Here is a 17,978-nt window from a genome sequence, read left to right as displayed (position 1 = left end):
CTTACAGGAACTGTACAATTTGTGCATACAAATTTTATAGTCAAGATCGACTGATTCAAAAAGAAAGACTGCTGATTTAGGCAGTGATGCTGTATACAGGATGAATCTCTGTAATCTGGTGCACACTGGTCCCACAACATCTGTGGTCCAATATGATTTTAGTTAGCCAGGGGGCCACTTATAATGGGCATGACCAAGTTTCTCTCAGTCCCATAAAGTTTTACAGCCAGCAATCCTGGGTCTTGGTGTTCTGTGTAAATTGTTTAGCTCTAATTTACCCCTAAACATCTTCTGAGAGACTAGTAAGCAGTGGAAGTGTTGTCAATACTGCTAGACAATATTGACCTCCCATAGTTTGGCAAATTCTCTGGTTTGGCACTGATTAGTCCTGCACCTTCAGGACCTAGAGAGGTTCAGCCTGTACTGCACTGTCTTGTAAGTGGGATTTGGGTAAGCAACTTGGGTGTTTACATTTTAAAAAAATTAGACAGGGTAGGGGGAAAACACTCTTTTCAGTACAGAATTAACTTGATCATATATCCTTGATAGGAATCATAGAATACTAGGACTAGAAGGGACCTCAAGAGGTCATCGAGTCCACTCCTCTGCCCTCATGGCAGGACCAAAAACCGTCTAGACCATCCCTGATAGCATTTATCTAACCTACTCTTAAATATCTCCACAGATGGAGATTCCACAACCTCCCTGGGCAGTTTATTCCAGTGTTTGACTACCCTGACAGTTAGGAACTTTTTCCTAATGTCCAACCTAAACCTCCCTTGCTGCAGTTTAAGCCCATTGCTTCTTGTTCTATCTCCAGAGGCCAAGATGAACAAGCTTTCTCCCTCCTCCTTATGACACCCTTTCAGATACCTGAAAACTGCTATCATGTCCCCCCTCAGTCTTCTCTTTTCTAAACTAAACAAACCTAATTCCTTCAGCCTTTCCTCATAGGTCATGTTCTCTAGACCTTTAATCATTCTCGTTGCTCTTCTCTGGACCCTCTCCAATTTCTCCACATCTTTCTTGAAATGCGGTGCCCAGAACTGGACACAATACTCCAATTGAGGCCTAACCAGCGCAGAGTAGAGCGGAAGAATGACTTCTCGTGTCTTGCTCACAACACACCTGTTAATGCATCCCAGAATCATGTTTGCTTTCTTTGCAACGGCATCCCACTGCTGACTCATATTCAGCTTGTGGTCCACTATAACCCCTAGATCCCTTTCTGCCGTATTCCTTCCCAGACAGTCGCTTCCCATTCTGCATGTATGAAACTGATTGTTCCTTCCTAAGTGGAGCACATTGCATTTGTCTTTATTAAACTTCATCCTATTTACCTCAGACCATTTCTCCAATTTGTCCAGGTCATTTTGAATTATGACCCCTATCCTGCAGATTAGTCGCAACCCCTCCCAGCTTGGTGAAGAGATCTGTGAAATAGCAAAAGATATTGCTGCTCCTGTGTGTACCAGCATGGACTGCTCACCTTTGGGTTTCATCCGGATTTGCTGACTTTTATATACGTAGGCTACGTCTATACTGTGCTCTCTTGTGCAAGAAAATATGCAAATGAGGCAAAGCAGTGAATATCGCTGTGCCTCATTTACATACTTAATGAGCTGCCATTTTGAACAAGGGGCTTTTGTGCAAAAACCCCTTCTTGCGCAAGAGCTGTTCTGCCTGAAAAAAGTGGCAGAACGGCTCTTGCACAAGATGGGGTTTTTGCACAAAACACCCTTGCTCAAAATGGCAGCTCATTAAGTATGCAAATGAGGTGCAACAGTATTCACTGCTTTCCCGCATTTGCATATTTTCTTGCACAAGAGAGCGCAGTATAGATGTAGCCAGAGTCAGAGATGCTGCAAAATAGCTTTCTATAGAATAATGTAAACGGTGCATTTAAAATGGCCCATCTGTTTGTATTCGTGCAATGCGCACGAACCCTGTTTGGATCCAGGCTCTATTGTCCTGGTTGCTGTACAAAGTCAGAGATTCCAGTCCCTGAAGAACCTAGGATATAGATGTTATAATTAATATTAACTAGCTGGTATATAGTGCTTTTTCATTGGTAGGTCTCAAAGTGTTTAAAATAAAGTTTTTACAGATGGGGGTGGGGGACATTAAGGCACAGAGCAGGAAAGAGGGAAATGATTTGCCAGGGTCTTTGAGCCAGATCTTGGCAAAATTAGGAACAGACACCAGGTCTCCTGAGCTGCTGTCTAACATTCTAACCACTAATTGTTGTTAAATGTTTTAAAAAATCTAAATTCTGAACACATATTTCATGGAATCCTAGGGCTGGAAGAGACCTCAAGGGTCATCGAGTCCCACCCCCTGCCCAAGCAGGACCAATCCTAACTAAATCATGCCAGCCAGGACTTTGTCTGTCCGGGACTTACACACCTTTAGGGATGGAGATTCCACCACTTCTGTAGGTAACCCATTCCAGTACTTCACCACCCTTGTAGGGAAATAGTTTTTCCTAATATCCAACCTAGACCTCCCCCACTGTAACTTGAGACCATTGCTCCTTGTTCTGCCATCTGTCATTATTGAGAACAGCATCTCTCCATCCCCTTTGGAACCTACCTCCAGGTAGTTGAAGGCTGCTATCAAATCCCCCCTCGCTCTTCTCTTCTGCCGACTAAACAAGCCCAAATCCCTCATCCTTTCCTTGTAGATCATATGCTCCAGCCCCCTAATCATTTTGGTTGTCCTCCACTGGACCTTCTCCACTGGGTCCATATCCTTTCTATACTGGGGGGCCCAGAACTGGATGCAATACTCCAGATGTGGCCTCACCAGAGCCAAATAAAGGGGAATAATAACTTCTCTAGATCTGTGGGAAATGCTCCTCCTAATGAACCCTAATATTCTATTCACTTTCTTGGCTACAAGGGCACACTGTTGACTCATATCCAGCTTCTCATCCACTGTAATCCCCAGGTCCTTTTCTGCAGAACTGCTACTTAACCAGTCGGGCCCTAGCCTGTAACAGGGTTTGGGATTCTTCCGTCCCAAGTGCAGGACTCTGCACTTGTCCTTGTTGAACCTCATCAGATTTCTTTTGGCAAAATCCTCCAATTTGTCTAGGTTACTCTGGACCCTATTCCTGTCCTCCAGTGTATTTACATCTTCCCCTTAGTTTAGTGCATTTGGAGACAATGGCTTAGATTCATCCAAAGGATTCGTTCTTAGTGTATGTGAATGTCTTGGTGCCTCTTTCACAAAGGGGTGGATTATCACCTGCAGCAATGCTCAATCCTGAAGTTACTTCTAAGCAGTTTGAAATTGCACCATTGTTTTCCCCGCTGCATTACTGCCACATCCTCATCCCCACCCCCACAATCTCTCCCCGAGTAGCAAGGCAGCTAGAGGTACACATAGCCTGGCAGTGCTACAGAGAGAACCTTCACCACGTCCGCTGACGGGGAGAAGAGGAAGAGGGCCAGTTGCCCCAGAGTGCAGTGATTCAAAAGGGTCTGGGGTTCCCGGCTGCTGCTGCCACTACTGTGGTGGTGGTGGTGGCAGATGGGCCCTTTAAATCACCATCAGAGTGCCACGCAATGTGCTCCTTACAGCTCTGAGGCCCCATGTGTTGGGGGATACCACACTCTGTGCAACATGGAGGGCTGGATGCCCACAGCCCCACCTCTTATGTCTGAGGCCCTGCCCCTTCCGGGAATGTGGAGCCAATCCCTCCCCCCCCCCCACACACACCCCTTGCCCAGGGGATCATGGAGTCTTTTGGTTCCCCTGTCTATTGGCAATTTGTGACTAGATTAGGGCCCCTTTCTGTCACCTTAGTGCTGCATAGAGGCTGTAACCCATCCTAAAAATCTGGCTGTGCACATCCGAAACTGTTCTGTGCCGTGGTCACCCTTACCGTTCCTGTGTTGTCTCTGTTACTAGATAGTACTTCCCTGAAATTTGTGGACTCTAATTGTCTTTAACACTTAGTAAAGGGCATAACTAGAAAATACTGTAAAATGGCCATGGTATCATACAGCGTCTGATCCTCATGTGACGACTCATTAATATCAATTTTATTTGTGTGCAGGAAGTCTCCTGAATCAGCTGTTGGCTCCAAAATGCTAACAGTCAGAGTGTAGTTTGACAGAAATCGACTCATTTGAGTGTTCCAGACATAAGTGGTGTCCTGGAAAGATGATTGTGTGTGTCTTTTTCTAAAGAATCTTGGTGGCACCATTTATCCTCCAATCCGGTCTTGCAAAGCATGAGTGAATGGTGAACAGCAAAAGGATTATTACTTAGCTTCCTGGAAAAAAGGCCAAGGAAATAACCTTTGAAACTGGAATATAGGCTACAGGAAAGCATTAACTTTATGGATAGCAAAGACACTGTAATGTTCTCCCATGTTTGCATGCCAGCTGGCCAGACCAAAGATGATTTTAATTGATTGAACTTTGTCCCTCCATAAGACAATTTTTTTTCATTGTTCATCTTCCCTAATTTACTTTATGATCCTTATCCTCACATCAATTCTTTTCTATGCCTCTAATCCATTTGCCTGGGACACCTATGCCTGCTATAATTTTGTTTTCTGATGAGCTGCCTGTAGTTTAGCACAGTATTTAATGTGAGTCATAACCATCACCATATGATATTTCTAGTATTTCCCATCCACCCTTTCTACATCCTAACTGGAACCGTGTGAATAAATGACTTGTCAGTTTGCCACCAGCTCAAGGAAAAAATATCCCTTCAGCCTGAATTGAAAGGGAAATCAGTTTAATTTTCAGAATAAACTGAGAAGTTTGGAGAAATGTATTTTGTGTCAAATGCTTCCCCTTAGACCCAAAACAAAACCTTTTATCTGGGTATTTTTAACCATTTTTAACACAATCAAAGAAAATCAAGGCCTAGATTCACAACAATGATGGTGGCCGGGGTTCCCCATATCTCCCCCTAGTAGCCTGGTGGTTTGGGAACTTCCTGAGGATGATGGGGATCCAGGATCAAATCTTTCTGGAGCAGAGACTTGAGTCTGTTCACCCAGGTGAGTGTCATAAACACTGAGATATTGGATATTCTGGGTATGTCTCTCTCTTCTGTTGGAGCTTCTCCACAGCACTGGAGGGAAGGGAAAAAAGGCCCCAGGCAGCCACGGCAGGCTGGGCACTGAGAAACTGTCACTGGTGGCCAGGGGAGTGCTGGGGGAGAGAGAAATGCCCCTGGCAGCCAGGGAGGGTGCTATGGAGAGAGAAAATGCCCGTGCTGGATGGGAGCCTCCCCCTCCAACCCCTCCTGAACCCTCACTCTCACCCCCTGCTCCCAACCTCCTGACCTGTGCTTTCCACATCCTCATGGCCCTGCCTTAACTCTTGCACCCTCCTCACCACCAGCCCCTTGCCCTGAAGGACCCGGGTAAAAATGGGTAAGTCTGCCAGTATAAAATATTTGAATAGTCATTGGGTGAGAGAACCCAGTGGTTAGCACCCTCACCTGGAACACTTGGGTTGACGCTTTGGTCTCCTGTACTTCTGATTTTGTAAATGGAGCTTAAATAGAAACAATTATTTCAACGATTCTGAATTTTTTTTTTCCACTTTTGCTGAAACAAAGTCAACATTGGACCTAAATCTACTCTCTTTTTTTTTTTTCTCCTCTGAAAAATGATTTGCCCAGCTGTTCTAACACTAACATTTTCTTTGCTTAAAGCTTGTCTTTGGCATTAGGCAAAACTTCTCACTGGACTGGCCACAATCATGTGCACAGGCCTGTTCTTTGAACAGTTAGTTATTTAGAACCCATCAGCTTATTCCATCCAATGTACATTTCCTTTTTATTTGTGAACATTGTATTTTGTGGGTCTTAACTTCCCAGCATGCCTTTCTGCAAGAAGTTTATCATCTTACCTGTTTGTATTTCACCAAGCATTGTGGTCCTATTCTTGAGTCAGACCATTTGCCACTGCCATGTTACCACTTATTATCAATAATAATAATTATTAGGCTTATAAAGCCATTCAGTGTCTTAGCCAGTAACACTAGTCTGTACATTTCCAATCTCTCTCAAATAGCTCACTTTTTTATGAATTGGACTGTAAGCACTCAATTCGTATTCAGCACACAAACTGAAGAGATGAGGCTCAGGAAAGGAGGATGCATTATAGCACTTAAGAATCCCCCCTTTCCATGTTTCCTGCTATGCTAATGACTTCAATGCCTTTTTAGCTGAACTCTTTTAATGTGACTCTTTTTTCTTAACGTGGAAAAGCAGAGTCCCTCTCGTATGGAGCTACATTTGCTATTGTCAGAGATCTTGTGACCTTGAGTCTATTATCATCCAAATAATTAGTATGCGGCTTGCTTGGTATCGTTTCACAAATACAGCTGATGTTGCTGCAATGAAAATCAAGCCTAGAAGCAGATTTCCAGAGCCTTTTGGCTTAAGGGGCTACAAGGGGAAGGCTTTTAAAACACAGAATATTCTTGCTTTTACCACCTCTGTGCTCAGAAAGGATGATTCTAAGACCCAATGGAAATGCTCCGTCAATGGAGAAGATTAATGAGAAGTCAAAGTCTGCAGGTGTACCAGGAGCCAAAGCTCTGTCAGTGTTCCAAAGCTGTAATTTGATTAGCTTCTTGGGTTCTGGACACTTGTGTTATGATATCTACTAAGAATTCATATAACCCTCCAAACTAGCATGTTCTCCACCTAAATAAAAGCATCTGGGGTGACCATTCATTAATGTTTCTAATGGATATACTTGTTTCTAAAATAATTTCCAATGCAAATCTGGTTGGTGGCCAGGCTGTGAGTATGAGAGGCGATTAAAATAAAGGAAATAAATTGTATGACTTCAGCGTAATGAGCAAGTACATAGCAAGGAATTCAATGCTACTCTAATGGGATGGGTCTAAAGTGCAGCATCATGTATAGAAGTGAGAGCAAAAAGTCTGTAAGTGGAAAAGGAATGGCCATTAATACTTTAGTCCTTTACCAGCTGTGCATCACCACAGCTGTGGAATGATAAATTGACTGGAGGACTTGATAGCATGTGTTCCATTGCCACGTCTATCAAAGGCGAGTAATCTGTTTGTCAGAGGAGTGTAACACCTCAGCTCAATCAGGCTCTTGACCATTATGTGTCTTGTTTATCCAACAAAGATTCTGGGGATAAAATTTACATTGAGGAGGAAGAACAGGGCACAAGTGTGGAGCATGGGACATCCTCATTCATTTCCCTTTGCAATGCTGGATAAGTGACTTAGTCCCTCTTTGCCTCTGTCCCTCCTCCATAAAATGGGGATAATAGCATTCCTGCCTCACGTAGGTGGTGTTTGTCCTTACAAGTTAGACTGTGAATATGCACAAATACTACACGGAACTGAGAGAAATGGGTGTGGTGAAAGATAATAAAGACTTGGAATTGGTCATGGGGGCTATATATAGGTACCTAAGATTTTGCCAAAAGTGTGGAGATATTCATATGGAAAGCTTTGTATGAAAGTGCCAGGTGGGGGCGTGGGGGGGATGATGTCAGGAGCTGAGACGGGAGTATCTGTTATCTAGAATTATCAAACTGCATGAAGTTACATGGAAATGTGTGGGGGTGGGGGTGGGGGGGGGGACATCAAAACACCTTGCAAGCTTAGAATCTCTGGCAGTGCTGAAGTGATGGGAGAATCGACTGAAGAATAAAACAGCAACTATAGTAAGGGCAGGTCATCTGTTTGAGCAACATGAGAAGCAGGGCTGGCCCACAACATTTTGGCACCTGAGGCAGGGAGCTCCAATGACATCCCCATACCTCCTCGCTTGGGCCAAAGCATTGAAATTTCTCAATTCTGCCTTCTTCCTGTTCTACTCCTCTCATGGCACTCCCCCCTCTCTGTGCATCTAGAACAGAAAGAATACATATGCACCAGCAGCGGACACAATATTCCACACTCTGGGTCCTAGTGGCACCCTCCCAGTCTGGCACCTGAGGCTGCCACCTCAGTTCATCTCATGGTGAGGCCAGCTCTGATGAGAAGCCACCAAAATGTTCACTCAGAACAGAAATCAATCCCACGCCATGAGGTTTGAAAAACAATTATTTATTTTACGTCTCAGGTCCGCCAGCCTTGTTCATACCCAATAGTACCTTCTTCCACAAATACTCTCATTGATTTCACCAGTATTCCTAGTGGTGCGAAGTGCTGCACAAAGCAAGTGAGGCTTGCAAAATTGGGAGTGAACACTTTAGTTTTCACACTGTACTTTCTGGCTTGAACTGGAAGAGGGGAGCAGAAATAATGTGCATAAAATCTAGTGGTGCCAGGATGCCAGTGAGAAGTGGCTTGAAGATTGAAAGGACCAATGCCTCAATCCTAAGGATTCTTAACTCCTGCAACTACAGAACATCTAATCAGAGCATAGAAATGGCCCACTGCTAACAACTCTCTTAGATTTTAAAAGTGCAAATAGATGTTCTCTTTTTATTAATGCTTGCCTTTTGAGATGAGGTGGGGTACAGCAAGCATATGTGAGGAAAATAACGCACCTGCTACATTTTTTTTTTTTTTCTAGTCAAGGGGCATAGCCATTTTTGTCAGTTAAATCAATCTGCTTGCCTTGGTATCCATCTGCTCTTCTGAGAGCTGAGTCAGCTTTGTCCTGTAGGTAATTGAGCAGGAACTGGCTGCAGCATCAGTCTGATAAAGGCCTGGGTTTATAATGCATGCTGACTGAGGCCATGTCTTTGCTCCTGCGAAGATTGACGCTGTTGCAATTGATCTTCCAGAATTTGATTTAGCAGGTCTAGTAAAGACCCACTAAATCACATTAAGGGCACCCCCATCAGCAGCTGGTGCTCCTGTGAGGAGTAAGGGAAACCCAATAGAAGTGTTTGCTCCCATTGGCCTCCCACTGTGGGGCTGGTGGGGAAACTTGAATCAAGGTACATTGATTCCAGCTATGTAATTAACATACCTGGACTCATGCATCCTGATTCCACCTTCCCCTTTATTAGTGTAGACCTGACTTGAATGAAAAACATGTTGCAGAGGAAGAAACAAAAGGGAAGGTAGAGTAGAAATTTTTTTCCCTTCTCCTCTTCCTTATGAGCTATGCAAATTGTGTAGCTTATTTTGAGTCAATTTCAGAATAGCTTATTTTGAAATTTAGTGCTGTCTACACAGCGCTTATTTTGAAATAGCATTTTATTCTGAAACGTCCCATACTCCTTGTGGAATGAGGTTTACAGGGATATCGGAATAGTGAGCACGTTATATTTAGAAACAACGGCATGCTCAAAAGACACAAATTGCTATTTCAGGATACCTCTAGTATCCCGAAATAGCACTACAATGTAGACTTATTCACAGATTCCTGTCCTTCCTTTCCAACACAAAGGTGGCATGGAATGGAGAAGTGGACAGAATGTAATTCACTAAAGCTATCACCAGCTCTCAGACAATACCTTGAGGAGTATCATTAACCAGTCCAAATTACATCAGCCCCTTGACTATTTTAAACTTCACCAGGGCTGGGAATTGGGGCATTCTCGGTTCCCTATCAAATCCTATTCTTATCATGTTCAGCAAAAACTAGGCACAAAGGAGAGTCTGGGCCACCAGCTACTCAAAACCCATTCTTTATCATCCTATAGAACTGAACTGAGTATCTCGTCTTTGGAGTTATGGGCCATTAAATTAAGACACTTATGGGAAGTTATTAATAGTTATTAAATTTTACCTTTTTCATGGTAACTTTGGGAATAGAAGAGGGTCCTGCTTTAGAACCCGAATAGTATAGTCTCTTCTCAGTTTTGTAGGCTCCGTCTGAAAATATACTCTTATGTCTGTTTCCATCTTTAATTGGAAATTTGATGTGAATGAGAGTTAGGAGTATTTATAGTTCCCTTGAAAATTCCCAGTGCCTCAGTAATTTGGCCATTTAAAATATATAGCTACATTAAGTTCTCTCCATCTCCTAGTTCTGGCTGATGAACATTGTTGGCTCCAATATTTTAAAGATACTATTGAATGGTGCTATATGAATTCTGGATGTTCAACAATAAGGCTTTATATTTTGTTACTAAAGGGTAAACAGGCAGTTAGAAATTGTCAGCTACCTCCCTGCGGACACTGCAAGACGTTCACTGTTGCCTGTGCCATTGATTGAAGGTTCTTTTTGCTTTAAGTCCATTACCTTGAGACATTTTTCAATTCAAAGTTATATGGGACTCATACATAACCATAAAATATGCCAGACTCTGATTATGAAGAACAATGAACTAGGAATAATAATTGTGGAGGCAAATTGTCAGAGTTAATGATATCTATGTTATAGCAGCAATATTCCTATGGAAAAAAACTGAGAAGAGTAGGTTTTTCATTTCAGATTCACTCATTGAAATATGAGGGCTAATATCAGAGAAAGTTACAGGTAGTTCATCAATTTTCTGCACCATTTGTTGTACTTTATTTTTTTTTATCACAAGAGAGTCTACAGCTTCCAACAAATCTTGTACTGCCCCGATGTACTCCCATATAGTGTTACAGTCTTTGCCCCAAATGACTTACTTTCTCCCACACTTTGTCTTTTATCTCTGCTTAGACTGTATTATCCCTATTTTATGGATGGGGAAGAGAGTTCCAGAGAGGTTGTTTAGACCATTTGAATTTTGTTTCCAAAATTGGCTTCTTCCCAGTGATGGAACAGGCAGGTCTATTACCTGTACGTTAGCAAGCATCAGTCCTGGCTAAACCAGTGTTACCGCTTTTGGCCTGAGTGGATATTTAAAGCGCAGGGCCCTACAGGTTGTCCCAGTTGGGAGTAGAAATTAAGATGGAATCAGTACATCCTTGTAAATAAATAAGACTGCATAAAAGAACACGAAGTCCTGCTTCTCCAAGTGCAGGAGAAGCCCAGAAAGAGAGTCAGTTTCCTTCCTCGCGGCACCAACTCTTTCTGTGAGCATATTCAGGGTATACATGTTTAGCTTTCCTTCTGCTTCTCTCCATTATGCGTCACCTTGGTCCTATGGTGTATTTCTTGTGCATAGACCTAGACCAAAATCAGTTTCACTGAACAAAGACCTAGCACAGTGGTTCTCAACTTGTTTCAGTCCATGGACCACCAGGCCAATCAAATTTTCGTGGACCACCTTTTTGAGACATGATAAATAAGAGCAGACAAAAAGGCATAAATCAGCCTAATGGTGGCACCTGCTCATGCCATGTGACTTTGGACAGTGTTCCTTTGGACCACCGAAAAAGTCAGCATGGACCACCAGTGGTCTATGGACCACCAGTTGAGAACCACAGTCCTAGCACCTACAGTTGAAACCCCTCAGACCAGAAGATGGAGCTTCTACTGAGCTTTTCCATGTACCTATATTTCTGCATGCTGCTTCTTTTGTTTTAACCAGATGATTAGAATGGCTTCTTTACATTTGTCAAGAACAAATCATGTCAAACCATTCTGATAGCTGCCTCTGATAGGATAAGCCTTGTGAATAAGGGGAAAGTGGTGACTGAAGATGTGACTTCAGTAAAATATTTGATACAGTCTTGCATGACCTTCTAATACAGCCTAGATGGGGGTGCTTTAAGATGGGTGTATAACTGGTGGAATAACACTTCAATCGATGGTTCGCAACAAAAGTGATTTAAACATCTAGAAGATATGACCTATGAGACAGGACTAAAAGAATTGAGTTTTAGTCTTAAAAAGTAGACTGAGAGGGGATATAAAGGAGGAGGAAGAAAAATTATTCTCCATAACCTCCAATGACAGGACAAAAGGAATGGTCTTAAAGTGCATGCATGAATGTGTGACGGGCTGTCCTTTCCCCGCCCCTTCTCAGCACTGGCCGCAGCACTCGGCGCCGCGGTGCACTGCAACACTGCAGTGCATGCGCGAATGGGCCAGTGTACCATTCAAAGGGAGCGCTGGCACGCACAGCCGGGGAGGAAGGAGAGGGAGCGCTGATGTCCGGGGAAACCAGGAGGTGCGCAGAGGTGGTGGAGGCAGCAAGCGACCAGCTGCAGAGGGTGGCTGAAGCAGCCCCGGAGTTAGGGGGAGAACCAGTGTCTGAGGAGGCTGGCAGGAGCGCAGGGACAGCAGAAGCAGGAGCCAACCAGTCATGGAGGGAGGAAGGAGTGGCCCAGGAACACTGGACTGGAAGCGGCGAGCAAGCTTCCAGATCACCAGCGGCTGCCATCTCAACAAGGGGCTCCCTAGGAGGGAGCGGCAGAGCCAGAGGCCTGTGGGACCCCAAAGCTGACTCCTCAGCAAGCACCGCGGGGGCAGGGACTCTACCTCAGCCTGAGAATCTTGGACACAGCGCAGCGGTAAGGTGCAGGAGCCTCGGTCGGGGGTGTAGTAGAAGGCACAGCATATGACTGGGTAGGAAGCGGCCCAGGGCGGAAGGGAGCCAAGGGGAATCAAGCAGTGGGCCCGGTATTGGCTCCGGAGGGACCCCCAAAGGGCCAGTCTATATCCTGAGGGCCTTGGACTGGGGCCCAGTGGAGAGGGAGGGCCCGGACCCACCTACCCCGCCAATGCCCCTACCACCAATTCCGACACCATCAGCAATTCTGACACCATCCTGAACTGCGTCGAACCTCAGTGGCGAGGACTATTCAGTGGTCGGGACCCCCATGGTCCCACCGTAGCACAGCAGGAATCAGAGCGCGGGCAGCTCCACATCCATCGGCTACCCATTGGGGACCTGCGATCGGGGGGAGCGGAATCTTCCCAGAGGTCCAGGAAGCTAGGACCCTCCCTGATCACCGGCACTAAGCCTCATTGCGAAGACTTGGGCCGCCCAACCCACAGAGACAGGGCTAAAATAAGCTGGGGTGGTTTGCCCCTGGCTTACGCGGGGAGAGTCACCAGCCCACAAGCACCTAGAGGCTACTAGGGCCATTGACAGAAGGTTTAGATAGGACAGTAGGAAAAACTTCCTAACTATGTGTGAAATTAAGCTCTGGAATAAATTGCATAGGAAGGTTATGGAATCTCCACCACTAGAAATTTTTAAGTACAGGTTAGACAAACATCTCTCAGGGATGGTCTAGATTGGGGTGGGCAACTTTTTTTGAGTCAGGGGCCACTGACCCACAGAAAATAAAGGGATTGACAAGAAAAGTAGACTGTAAATTAGTTACAAAAGGCCATTCCTACCTGCCTGGTGAGATTTTTTTTTTTTTTTTTTAAATACCACACAGATCATTTGTATAATAGACGACTGGAATATTTAATCTTATTTGAATTGATTGGTATATATTTTCCTCTGTTTCCACCTTCAAGACACACATCAAGGAATCTGTTTCCTCTTATCAATATGTAACCACTACCAAGGCGAATTTGAACCTGGGCCCTCGGGAACTGACTCTAGGAGCCTCTACCCACTGAGCAAAAAGCCAGCTGGCTCCCAGCCCATTCTGCAGAGGTCTCTTGATCTTAATTGTTGCAGTGGTCTAGGTACCACTTGCAGTACTCAGTAACCACACTAGGTGTTTAGGTTACAAATACTCATTATTTAATTACTATTTTGTCCCCTCCATTCCTTGTGGATTTCAGCGCATAATCCAAATGGGGATTCCCAATTACCTGTTGTGGCCAAGGCGAATTCAATATAATTGAAGGAGAGTGACATTTGTAGACTCTGTACTCCCACAGTCCTGGGATGACTGCATTTTGGCCTGGTTCCTCAGCGTTCAGCTACAAAGCCTAAAGGTGGCTGTACGTTCTGTCAGATTCTGGTGTTCACAAGAGCTCATCATGACAGTTAGGGCTCTGCAGGCCATGGGTGGTGGCCCCATTCCCTTATGAAGGCATCGTAAGGGAGGCATAAAATATTATGCTTTTGTGACACTCCTGGGCCTGGCTACCAAAGCCCGAGACCATAAGAGCCAACAGACTTGCTTGGACCTGGGAAAAGTAGCTGTGCATTCCTGGAACGGTTGGAGTCTCAGGCAGAAAGGGTTGATCTGGGCAGCCATTCTCAGCACCGCCTGGAGCACACTGGGCCTGTCCCTCCCAGCCCTCAGAGCCTCCTGGAGGCATTCTGGTGGTTATTTAAAAGGCCCAGGGCTCAGGCCACACCACTCTGGTAGTGGTGGCAGGGAGCCCTAGGCCTTTCTGAATCGCCAGGCCCCAGGGCAACTGCCTTGTTCCCCCCTCCTCCAATCCCTTCTGTTGGTGGGCTTGCTTGAGATGTACTTTGTGCTGTGCTTGCAATGTGACACAATGTTGTACTAAGACAAGGGAGAATGTGGGTCCAGTGTGTTTTTGTCTTCAGATGTCACACTTCATCAAAAGATACCATGCAGCTCTGAGGCTACTGGAGCTGACTACTTTAGCTGGGAGCTACTTGCTTCCCACCATCCAAGGCCCTACCCCACCCTGCCTCTTCCCGTGCCTGCTCTACCCCTACCCCACTGAACATCCTCTAATTTTTCTCCATGAGTGCTTTAGTCCCGGAGTACTCACAGAATTGATACCTATGCTTGAGGCCATCTTCGAGAAGAATGAAGTGCTATGGCTAGAATCTTCCGGGGGTAGCCGAGTTAGTCTGTACAGGATAAAGTTAAAAACAACAAATAGTCTGGTAGCACTTTATAGACTAACAAAACATGTGGATGATATCATGAGCTTTTGTGGGCACAGCCCACTTCTTCAGATGACTGGAGTTTTGAGTTTAGGATGAGCAGACCCAAAATATACAGGGGAGAGGGAGTGTAAGGGGGGAAAAAAGGAGAGGGTGGGGAACAAGGAGCAGAGGGTATGAAAATATCAAAGGGAAAAACAAGTTGTCAGAACTGGCAATCTATAAGCATTTTAAGATTGGATAGTTAAAAGGAAGCAGATAAGGATCAAAGGATAGCAATAGATAGGAAGGGTACTAATGCAAGAATCTACACAAAGAGCTGTTGGCACCTTCATTGAATGTTAGGTTGATAATGTCCCAGCCATCCCTTATCTCAATTGAGAAGGCCATCAGCGTGATAACTGAACTTGTGGATGAATTGTAATTCAAACACCTCTCCGTGTATTTGACTAGTAGAACTGGTTTGTGACAAGACAGCTACTTGGAGATCTTTTAAAGAGTGATTAGGTGGATTGAAGTGCTCTCCAACAGGTTTCTGTATGTTTCCTTTACGTATATCCGATTTGTGTCCATTGATTATTTCCCGTAGGGACTGTCCAAATTGTCCAGTATATATAGCAGTGGGGCATTGCTGGCATTTGATGGCATAGATCAAATTACTGGATGTGCAGTTAAATGATCTTCTGATTTGGTAGCTTATGTTGGCTCCAGCTGGCGAATTCCAGTAATGAATTCACTGGTATAGATATGTGGGCAAAGTTGGCACTGCGGCTGATTGAAGGGCTGGGTTTCTGAATGCTTATGATGTGATTGTGTAGCATGGTTACTGGAAAGAATTCGTTTCAGGCTGGGAGGTTGTCTGTAAGCGAGAATAGGCTTTTCCCCCAAGGCCTCTGAGAGTGAGAGATCATTTTCCAAGATGGATTGCAGATTGTGTATAATGCGTTGGAGGGATTTGAGTTGTGGACTGTAGGTAATAACAAGTGGAATTCTGTTATTCTCCCTTTTGGGTTTGTCTTGAAGTAGTTCGTGTCTGGGTACTTTTTTGGATCTGTCAATCTGTTTTTTCACTTCTTCAGGTGGGTATTTCAGTTTCAGGAATGCTCTATATAGATCCTGTAGGTGTTTGTCTCTGTCTGTGGGATGAGAGCAAATCCGGTTGTATCTTAGAGCTTGGCTGTATACAATAGATTGAGAACTGTGTTTAGGATGGAAGCTGGAGGCATGAAGGAAAGTGTAGCGGTTGCTGGGTTTCCGGTATAGGGTGGTGGAAATTTGTTCATTATTGTACTGTAGTGTCCAGGAAGTGGATTTTTCATGTGGACTGATCCAGGCTGAGGTTGATGGTAGGGTGGAAGTTGTTGTTAGCTTGGGGCAAGGGAGACCCAGGTTCAGCTCCCTGCTCTGCTACAAACATTGTAGTGTGATCTTAGACATGTCAATTTCTGTGTGTCACAGTTCTCCATCTGTAAAATGGGGGGGGCTCTAGCACTTCCTGCCTTTGGAAAGGAATTAAAGATTGTGAGATGTTCAGATACTTAAAGCAAGTAAGTTAGAAAGATGTGAGAAAAGATAATAACTTTGCCATTTGGGAGGTAAAGATACTAAAGGAAATGGAAATTGGCTTTTCTACAGTGCTTGCTTCTCACTTTGGTAATTGAGCATTTCTCATGCATTAATGTTTCTATCCGGACAACATCTCTGAGGAAGTGAAATGCTACCCCCCTTTGTACAAGTGGGTAACTGAGTTACAAAGATCACCCAGGAAGACTAGTACAGCTCGGAAGAAATCAAGGTCTTTTGAGTTAGTGTAGAATATCTTAAACCCCGACTAACATTCGTTTCTCTCAGGTCAGGTATTTCTAAGGAATACATAAAAGAAAACTTGAAAGTCTTCTAAAATCAATTTTATTTTCATACCATATAGTCTCTACTCACTGGTGTGTATTCTGTAGTGAAAGTATGAGATTGCTGAAGTATATTTTTAAGCAACTAATAATAGTCTTGTTGATGTATTCAAATAGAACCTGGGAAAACAATCTTTGCTATATACAATTAAGACTTGAAATAAAAATATTCTACTCTGTGCAGAAACTGCTGTAGATCCTGTGCTCATACCAAGATCATCATTGGTTTTGAAAAACAAACAAACATGAAAACTGACTGACAACATATGATGATCAATGGATCAGTAATAACTGTGTCTTTCAACAGCATTGCCAGTGCATTGTAGTTTGGCAACAGCCTACTGCTTCTGAAGGGATGATCTTCCAATGAAAGCGAACTGGATTCAGTGAATGATAACCATTGGTCAGAATGCACCATCACATGACTAAGAGGAAGAAAAGTGAAGCAGGTGTGAACATCCTGTCTGCCACCAGGTAATATGCCTAATCCTAAACCTCATATGTAGAACACCAGGACCACTTGAATGGAGGATCTAAACCTCTCAGGTGCTCTGGGACCCTAGCAAGCCCCTGCTATCATGAAGCCAGGGGCCCATGGACTCCTTAGGCCTCAGCTATCTCTTCTATCTCTTTTCAAGGGCTCCCTGTCATGGGGATGGAGTGGGCAGTTCTAGGAGTGTGGGAGTGGAAGGTGATGCACTCAGCTGACACTATCCATCCCTGCACATTTTCCTCCCATTTATCCTCCTCCTCCTCCCCAGACAAGTAGAAAGGCCTCATGGAAGGGGGAAGATGTTTTACATCAGAGGAGGAATTAAGCACTGGAAGGAACCTTCATTTCCTGATGCTCTGTATTACCTGAGGTTTCTCTGGTATGTTAATAAATACATCTTTTGTAATTTTGCCACAGTTTCAATTCTGACTGATAACTTTTAATTTGCCATTCAAAGTGCCATGTTGATTATGAATCTGATCCCAATGTATTTTAAATATCACAGAATAGGATAGAATGAAGCTCAGTCTAGAAACTTATGCTATTCCCATTAAAGTGGTACCATATTGTAGCTTCAGCAAGAATACACCCAGAAACATGCAACAGCTGGACCTATCAACACATCATAAAATGTAGGTGCAGAGACTGAAAGACAAATGAGGTGATACAAGCCTAGGAGGGGAAAAAAGGTAGTTAAGGAGAGGATTTGCCCTATGAACACAATTTTTGTGAAGGTAAGGGTTGAGCTTCTGATCATATGGCTTCTTCTCCATTCCAACATGACAAGACTACTGAGCTTTCATTTTTCACAGTCACTCACCCATTGCTCACTGGCCTCACAGCAATTAGTGTAATTTAATGCAAAGAGCATGCCTATAAAAATGAATGCATGGACAATAACTCAGTCCCCTTACTTGTGGAAGTGAGCATGTATAAAGTAATGTAGTTCACAAACAACTGTAAAAATGACCAAGGGTCTCTGATACCTTTTTGTTTTATAATA

The 17,978-nt window shown here is 44.1% G+C and overlaps 1 long non-coding RNA gene across 1 annotated transcript in view; it reads left to right on the top strand.

Annotated features, from left to right (window-relative positions):
- Window positions 1-17,400, top strand: part of LOC142819170 (uncharacterized) — a 57,134-nt gene extending 39,734 nt beyond the window's left edge. The window contains exons 2-3 of the long non-coding RNA XR_012896966.2: window positions 16,790-16,956; window positions 17,121-17,400. This is a non-coding gene — a long non-coding RNA (uncharacterized LOC142819170). The remainder of the gene's footprint in view (window positions 1-16,789; window positions 16,957-17,120) is intronic.
- Window positions 17,401-17,978: the final 578 nt, after the last annotated feature.

Source organism: Pelodiscus sinensis, chromosome 20 (assembly GCF_052426305.1).
Source record: "Pelodiscus sinensis isolate ZL-2025 chromosome 20, ASM5242630v1, whole genome shotgun sequence".
Lineage (NCBI taxonomy): Eukaryota > Metazoa > Chordata > Testudines > Trionychidae > Pelodiscus > Pelodiscus sinensis.
Note: the sequence above shows the minus strand (reverse complement) of the source record. Positions and strands in the feature narration are given on the sequence as shown.